Consider the following 8,681-nt stretch of genomic DNA (forward strand, 5'->3'; position numbering starts at 1 on the left):
TGACACCACAGCCCTGTAAACCATACATCTGCTCTCTCTGACACCACAGCCCAGTAAACCATACATCTGCTCTCTCTGACACCACAGCCCAGTAAACCATACATCTGCTCTCTCTGACACCACAGCCCAGTAAACCATACATCTGCTCTCTCTGACACCACAGTACACCACAGCCCAGTAAACCACACCACAGCTCTCTCTGACACCACAGCCCAGTATGGTGGAAAAATTGCCAGATTATGTTATAAAGCTTGTATTGTATTATAATGGTTGTTTTATTCGACAGAATAGAGTATTCTGTTAACTATTGTGTGTGTGTGTGTTCTACTGAGGATGGGGTCTCTGGGAGATAATACTGACAGAGGAGATTTACGATGTCTTTTGGGTGATAAAACCTAAAAGAGCATTCCAGATAACATGAGTTAATATTTCTCTTCTATACCGTACCAGGGAGAGACGGTTCCAGTTTGGAGTCGGAGGGACAGGTTTTATAGACTCAGTAGTTAGTTTAGAGAGATGGATCTGGTTTATAAAGACTCAGTAGTTAGTTTAGAGAGATGGATCTGGTTTATATAGACTCAGTAGTCAGTTTAGAGAGATGGATCTGGTTTATATAGACTCAGTAGTCAGTTTAGAGAGATGGATCTGGTTTATATAGACTCAGTAGTCAGTTTAGAGAGATGGATCTGGTTTATATAGACTCAGTAGTCAGTTTAGAGAGATGGATCTGGTTTATATAGACTCAGTAGTCAGTTTAGAGAGATGGATCTGGTTTATATAGACTCAGTAGTCAGTTTAGAGAGATGGATCTGGTTTATATAGACTCAGTAGTCAGTTTAGAGAGATGGATCTGGTTTTATAGACTCAGTAGTCAGTTTAGAGAGATGGATCTGGTTTATATAGACTCAGTAGTCAGTTTAGAGAGATGGATCTGGTTTATATAGACTCAGTAGTCAGTTTAGAGAGATGGATCTGGTTTATATAGACTCAGTAGTCAGTTTAGAGAGATGGATCTGGTTTTATAGACTCAGTAGTCAGTTTAGAGAGATGGATCTGGTTTATAAAGACTCAGTAGTCAGTTTAGAGGGATGGATCTGGTTTTATAGCCTCAGTAGTCAGTTTAGAGAGATGGATCTGGTTTATATAGACTCAGTAGTCAGTTTAGAGAGATGGATCTGGTTTTATAGACTCAGTAGTCAGTTTAGAGAGATGGATCTGGTTTATATAGACTCAGTAGTCAGTTTAGAGAGATGGATCTGGTTTATATAGACTCAGTAGTCAGTTTAGAGAGATGGATCTGGTTTATATAGACTCAGTAGTCGGTTTAGAGAGATGGATCTGGTTTATAAAGACTCAGTAGTCAGTTTAGAGAGATGGATCTGGTTTTATAGACTCAGTAGTCAGTTTAGAGAGATGGATCTGGTTTATATAGACTCAGTAGTCAGTTTAGAGAGATGGATCTGGTTTTATAGACTCAGTAGTTAGTTTAGAGGGATGGATCTGGTTTATATAGACTCAGTAGTCGGTTTAGAGAGATGGATCTGGTTTATATAGACTCAGTAGTCAGTTTAGAGAGATGGATCTGGTTTAATAGACTCAGTAGTCAGTTTAGAGAGATGGATCTGGGTTTATAGACTCAGTAGTCAGTTTAGAGAGATGGATCTGGTTTATATAGACTCAGTAGTCAGTTTAGAGAGATGGATCTGGTTTATATAGACTCAGTAGTCAGTTTAGAGAGATGGATCTGGTTTATATAGACTCAGTAGTCAGTTTAGAGAGATGGATCTGGTTTATATAGACTCAGTAGTCAGTTTAGAGAGATGGATCTGGTTTATATAGACTCAGTAGTCAGTTTAGAGAGATGGATCTGGTTTTATAGACTCAGTAGTCAGTTTAGAGGGATGGATCTGGTTTATATAGACTCAGTAGTCAGTTTAGAGAGATGGATCTGGTTTATATAGACTCAGTAGTCAGTTTAGAGAGATGGATCTGGTTTATATAGACTCAGTAGTCAGTTTAGAGAGATGGATCTGGTTTTATAGCCTCAGTAGTCAGTTTAGAGAGATGGATCTGGTTTATATAGACTCAGTAGTCAGTTTATAGGGATAAATCTCTCTGATTATATGGGACAGACATATAGTAGTTATTACATTGATCCTTTCAGTAGTTTATATTTATAGCAGAGAGACGAAGGGAGCACAAAGGTCTTTAACAAACCTAATCAAGCTAATGAGTTTAATTAAAGATTAAGCCTGAGCAGAAGCACAAGGACTTATTGGAGATAAAGGGAGGTCTTTATTCCACACTAAGATCATAGGGAAGCCACTTACGAGGGAAGTAATTAGTCCTTCACAAAGAGATATAAAAGACTTGGCTTTAAAGTTGTGGATAATAAAGTTGGATTTGTTTAGAGTAAACTCAGGTGAGGAATGAACAGGTAATCCTGACAGTAGTAAACTCAGGTGAGGAATGAACAGGTAATCCTGACAGTAGTAAACTCAGGTGAGGAATGAACAGGTAATCCTGACAGTAGTAAACTCAGGTGAGGAATGAACAGGTAATCCTGACAGTAGTAAACTCAGGTGAGGAATGAACAGGTAATCCTGACAGTAGTAAACTCAGGTGATGAATGAACAGGTAATCCTGACAGTAGTAAACTCAGGTGAGGAATGAACAGGTAATCCTGACAGTAGTAAACTCAGGTGATGAATGAACAGGTAATCCTGACAGTAGTAAACTCAGGTGAGGAATGAACAGGTAATCCTGACAGTAGTAAACTCAGGTGAGGAATGAACAGGTAATCCTGACAGTAGTAAACTCAGGTGAGGTATGAACAGGTAATCCTGACAGTAGTAAACTCAGGTGATGAATGAACAGGTAATCCTGACAGTAGTAAACTCAGGTGAGGTATGAACAGGTAATCCTGACAGTAGTAAACTCAGGTGAGGAATGAACAGGTAATCCTGACAGTAGTAAACTCAGGTGAGTAATGAACAGGTAATCCTGACGGTAGTAAACTCAGGTGAGGAATGAACAGGTAATCCTGACAGTAGTAAACTCAGGTGAGGAATGAACAGGTAATCCTGACAGTAGTAAACTCAGGTGAGGAATGAACAGGTAATCCTGACAGTAGTAAACTCAGGTGAGGAATGAACAGGTAATCCTGACAGTAGTAAACTCAGGTGAGGAATGAACAGGTAATCCTGACAGTAGTAAACTCAGGTGAGGAATGAACAGGTAATCCTGACAGTAGTAAACTCAGGTGAGGAATGAACAGGTAATCCTGACAGTAGTAAACTCAGGTGAGGAATGAACAGGTAATTCTGACAGTAGTAAACTCAGGTGAGGAATGAACAGGTAATCCTGACAGTAGTAAACTCAGGTGAGGAATGAACAGGTAATCCTGACAGTAGTAAACTCAGGTGAGGAATGAACAGGTAATCCTGACAGTAGTAAACTCAGGTGAGGAATGAACAGGTAATCCTGACAGTAGTAAACTCAGGTGAGGAATGAACAGGTAATTCTGACAGTAGTAAACTCAGGTGAGGAATGAACAGGTAATCCTGACAGTAGTAAACTCAGGTGAGGAATGAACAGGTAATCCTGACAGTAGTAAACTCAGGTGAGGAATGAACAGGTAATCCTGACAGTAGTAAACTCAGGTGAGGTATGAACAGGTAATCCTGACAGTAGTAAACTCAGGTGAGGTATGAACAGGTAATCCTGACAGTAGTAAACTCAGGTGATGAATGAACAGGTAATCCTGACAGTAGTAAACTCAGGTGATGAATGAACAGGTAATCCTGACGGTAGTAAACTCAGGTGATGAATGAACAGGTAATCCTGACAGTAGTAAACTCAGGTGAGGAATGAACAGGTAATCCTGACGGTAGTAAACTCAGGTGAGGAATGAACAGGTAATCCTGACAGTAGTAAACTCAGGTGAGGAATGAACAGGTAATCCTGACAGTAGTAAACTCAGGTGGGGAATGAACAGGTAATCCTGACAGAAGTAAACTCAGGTGATGAATGAACAGGTAATCCTGACAGTAGTAAACTCAGGTGATGAATGAACAGGTAATCCTGACGGTAGTAAACTCAGGTGATGAATGAACAGGTAATCCTGACGGTAGTAAACTCAGGTGAGGAATGAACAGGTAATCCTGACGGTAGTAAACTCAGGTGAGGAATGAACAGGTAATCCTGACAGTAGTAAACTCAGGTGAGGAATGAACAGGTAATCCTGACAGTAGTAAACTCAGGTGAGGAATGAACAGGTAATCCTGACAGTAGTAAACTCAGGTGAGGAATGAACAGGTAATCCTGACAGTAGTAAACTCAGGTGAGGTATGAACAGGTAATCCTGACAGTAGTAAACTCAGGTGAGGAATGAACAGGTAATCCTGACAGTAGTAAACTCAGGTGAGGAATGAACAGGTAATCCTGACAGTAGTAAACTCAGGTGAGGTATGAACAGGTAATCCTGACAGTAGTAAACTCAGGTGAGGTATGAACAGGTAATCCTGACAGTAGTAAACTCAGGTGAGGTATGAACAGGTAATCCTGACAGTAGTAAACTCAGGTGAGGTATGAACAGGTAATCCTGACAGTAGTAAACTCAGGTGAGGTATGAACAGGTAATCCTGACAGTAGTAAACTCAGGTGAGGTATGAACAGGTAATCCTGACAGTAGTAAACTCAGGTGAGGAATGAACAGGTAATCCTGACGGTAGTAAACTCAGGTGATGAATGAACAGGTAATCCTGACAGTAGTAAACTCAGGTGAGGAATGAACAGGTAATCCTGACAGTAGTAAACTCAGGTGAGGAATGAACAGGTAATCCTGACAGTAGTAAACTCAGGTGAGGAATGAACAGGTAATCCTGATAGTAGTAAAGACTCCCTAGATGGTCTCATTTTACTTGTTCACATCAAAAGTTTTTGCCCGAAAACTATTTTTGTCCATAAGCTTCAAATTTTGACAAAAAAATCATTAGATCGTTGCCTAGTGAGAAGCAATATCATAAAGGAGAAGATAAATTAAATTAAATGAAAAGACAAATTGTTAAAGTTTGCTCGTGAGAGATGAAACCATACATTAAATGGAATAAATCCAGCTGTAACCATGGTATTAACCTTGCTATAACCCTACTATAACCCTACTATAACCCTGATATAAACCTGATATAAACCTACGATAAACCTTCTATAACCCTGCTATAAACCTGATATTACCCTGTTATAAACCTACTACAACCGTGCTATAACCCTGGTATAACCCTACTATAACCCTACTATAACCCTACTATAACCCTACTATAACCCTTTTATAAACCTACTATAACCCTGCTATAACCCTACTATAACCCTACTATAACCCTGCTATAACCCTACTATAACCCTACTATAACCCTACTATAACCCTGGTATAAACCCTACTATAACCCTACTATAAGCCTATTATAACCCTGGTATAAACCCTAATATAACCCTGGTATAAACCATACTATAACCCTACTATAACCCTGGTATAAACCTACTATAACCCTGGTATAAACCCTACTATAACCCTGGTATAAACCCTACTATAACCCTACTATAACCCTACTATAACCCTGGTATAAACCCTACTATAACCCTACTATAACCCTGGTATAAACCTACTATAACCCTGGTATAAACCCTACTATAACCCTGGTATAAACCCTACTATAACCCTACTATAACCCTACTATAACCCTACTATAACCCTGGTATAAACCCTACTATAACCCTGGTATAACCCTACTATAACCCTACTATAAGCCTACTATAAGCCTACTATAACCCTACTATAACCCTACTATAACCCTGGTATAAACCCTACTATAACCCTACTATAACCCTACTATAACCCTATTATAACCCTGGTATAAACCCTACTATAACCCTACTATAACCCTACTATAACCCTATTATAACCCTGGTATAACCCTGATATAAACCCTGGTATTAACCCTACTATAACCCTACTATAACCCTACTATAACCCTACTATAACCCTACTATAACCCTGATATAAACCCTACTATAACCCTACTATAACCCTACTATAACCCTACTATAACCCTACTATAACCCTGGTATAAACCCTACTATAACCCTACTATAACCCTGATATAAACCCTACTATAACCCTACTATAACCCTACTATAACCCTACTATAACCCTGGTATAAACCCTACTATAACCCTACTATAACCCTACTATAACCCTACTATAACCCTACTATAACCCTACCCCACAGTGACAACAGCAGTTACAGCCTGGGTAGAACAGGTCTTCAGGGAGAACATAGTGACAGTAGTTACAGCCTGGGTAGAACAGGTCACCAGGGAGAACATAGTGACAGCAGTTACAGCCTGGGTAGAACAGGTCACCAGGGAGAACATAGTGACAACAGCAGTTACAGCCTGGGTAGAACAGGTCACCAGGGAGAACATAGTGACAACAGCAGTTACAGCCTGGGTAGAACAGGTCACCAGGGAGAACATAGTGACAGCAGTTACAGCCTGGGTAGAACAGTTCACCAGGGAGAGCATAGTGACAGCAGTTACAGCCTGGGTAGAACAGGTCACCAGGGAGAACATAGTGACAACCGCAGTTACAGCCTGGGTAGAACAGGTCACCAGGGAGAACATAGTGACAGCAGTTACAGCCTGGGTAGAACAGGTCACCAGGGAGAACATAGTGACAGCAGTTACAGCCTGGGTAGAACAGGTCACCAGGGAGAACATAGTGACAGCAGTTACGGCCTGGGTAGAACAGGTCACCAGGGAGAACATAGTGACAGCAGTTACAGCCTGGGTAGAACAGGTCACCAGGGAGAACATAGTGACAGCAGTTACAGCCTGAGTAGAACAGGTCACCAGGGAGAACATAGTGACAGCAGTTACGGCCTGGGTAGAACAGGTCACCAGGGAGAACATAGTGACAGCAGTTACAGCCTGGGTAGAACAGGTTACCAGGGAGAACATAGTGACAACAGCAGTTACAGCCTGGGTAGAACAGGTCACCAGGGAGAACATAGTGACAGCAGTTACAGCCTGGGTAGAACAGGTCACCAGGGAGAGCATAGTGACAGCAGTTACAGCCTGGGTAGAACAGGTCACCAGGGAGAACATAGTGACAACCGCAGTTACAGCCTGGGTAGAACAGGTCACCAGGGAGAACATAGTGACAGCAGTTACAGCCTGGGTAGAACAGGTCACCAGGGAGAACATAGTGACAGCAGTTACAGCCTGGGTAGAACAGGTCACCAGGGAGAACATAGTGACAGCAGTTACGGCCTGGGTAGAACAGGTCACCAGGGAGAACATAGCGACAGCAGTTACAGCCTGGGTAGAACAGGTCACCAGGGAGAACATAGTGACATTAGTTACAGCTTGGGTAGTACAGGTCACCAGGGAGAACATAGTGACAGCAGTTACAGCCTGGGTAGAACAGGTCACCAGGGAGAGCATACAGTGCATACCTAAAGTATTTAGACCCCTTGACTTTTTCCACATTTTGTTACTTTACAGCCTTATTCTAAAATTGATTCAATTGTTTTTTCCCCTCATCAATCTACACACAATACCCCATAATGACAAAGCAAAAACTGTTTTTTTGTTGTTGCAAATGTATAAAAAAAACAACAACTGAAATATCTACTTTACATGTGTATTCAGAGCCTTTACTGAGTACTTTGTTAAAGCACCTTTGGCAGCAATTACAGCCTCTTGGGTATGATGCTACAAGCTTGGCACATCTATATTTGGGGAGTTTCTCCCATTCTTCTCTGCAGATCCTCTCAGGCACTGTCAGGTTGGATGGGAAGCATCACTGCACAGCTATTTTCAGGTCTCTCCAGAGATGTTCGATCGGGTTCAAGTCTGGACTCTGGCTGAGCCACTCAAGGACATTCAGAGACTTGTCCCTGAAGCCACTACTGCGTTTTCTTGGCTGTGTCCATAGGGTCGTTGTCCTGTTGGAAGGTGAACCTTCACCCCAGTCTGAGGTCCTGAGCGCTCTGGAGCAGGTTTTCATCTAGGATCTCTCTGTACTTTACTCTGTTCATCTTTCCTTAGATCATGACTAGTCTCCCAGGCCCTGCCGCTGAAAATCATCCCCACAGCGTGATGCTGCCACCACCATGCTTCACCGTAGGGATGGTGCCAGGTTTCCCCTCCAGACGTGACACTTCGCATTCAGGCCAAAGAGTTCAATCTTGGTTTCATCAGACCAGAGAATCTTGTTTATCATGGTCTAAGAGTCTTTAAGTGCCTTTTGGCAAACTCCAAGCGGGCTGTCGTGACTTTTCCTGAGGAGTGGCTTCCATCTGGCCACTCTACCATAAAGGCCAGATTGGAGAGACGAACAGAGATGGCTGCAGAGATGGTCATCCTTCTGGAAGGTTCTCCCATCTCCACAGAGGAACTCTGGAGCTCTGTCAGAGTGACTATCGGGTTCTTGGTCACCTCCCTGACCACGGCCCTTCTCCCCCGATTGCTCAGTTTGGAGTCTTAGTGTTTCCAAACTTCTTCCGTTTAAGAATGAATGGAGGCCACTGTGTTCTTGGGGACCTTCAATATTGCAGAAATGTTTTGGTACCCTTCCCCAGATCTGTTTTGGTACCCATCCCTGACGCAGGGATTCAGTG

The sequence above is a fragment of the Salmo trutta genome, unplaced genomic scaffold (genome assembly GCF_901001165.1).
Source record: "Salmo trutta unplaced genomic scaffold, fSalTru1.1, whole genome shotgun sequence".
NCBI classification, from domain to species: Eukaryota; Metazoa; Chordata; class Actinopteri; order Salmoniformes; family Salmonidae; genus Salmo; species Salmo trutta.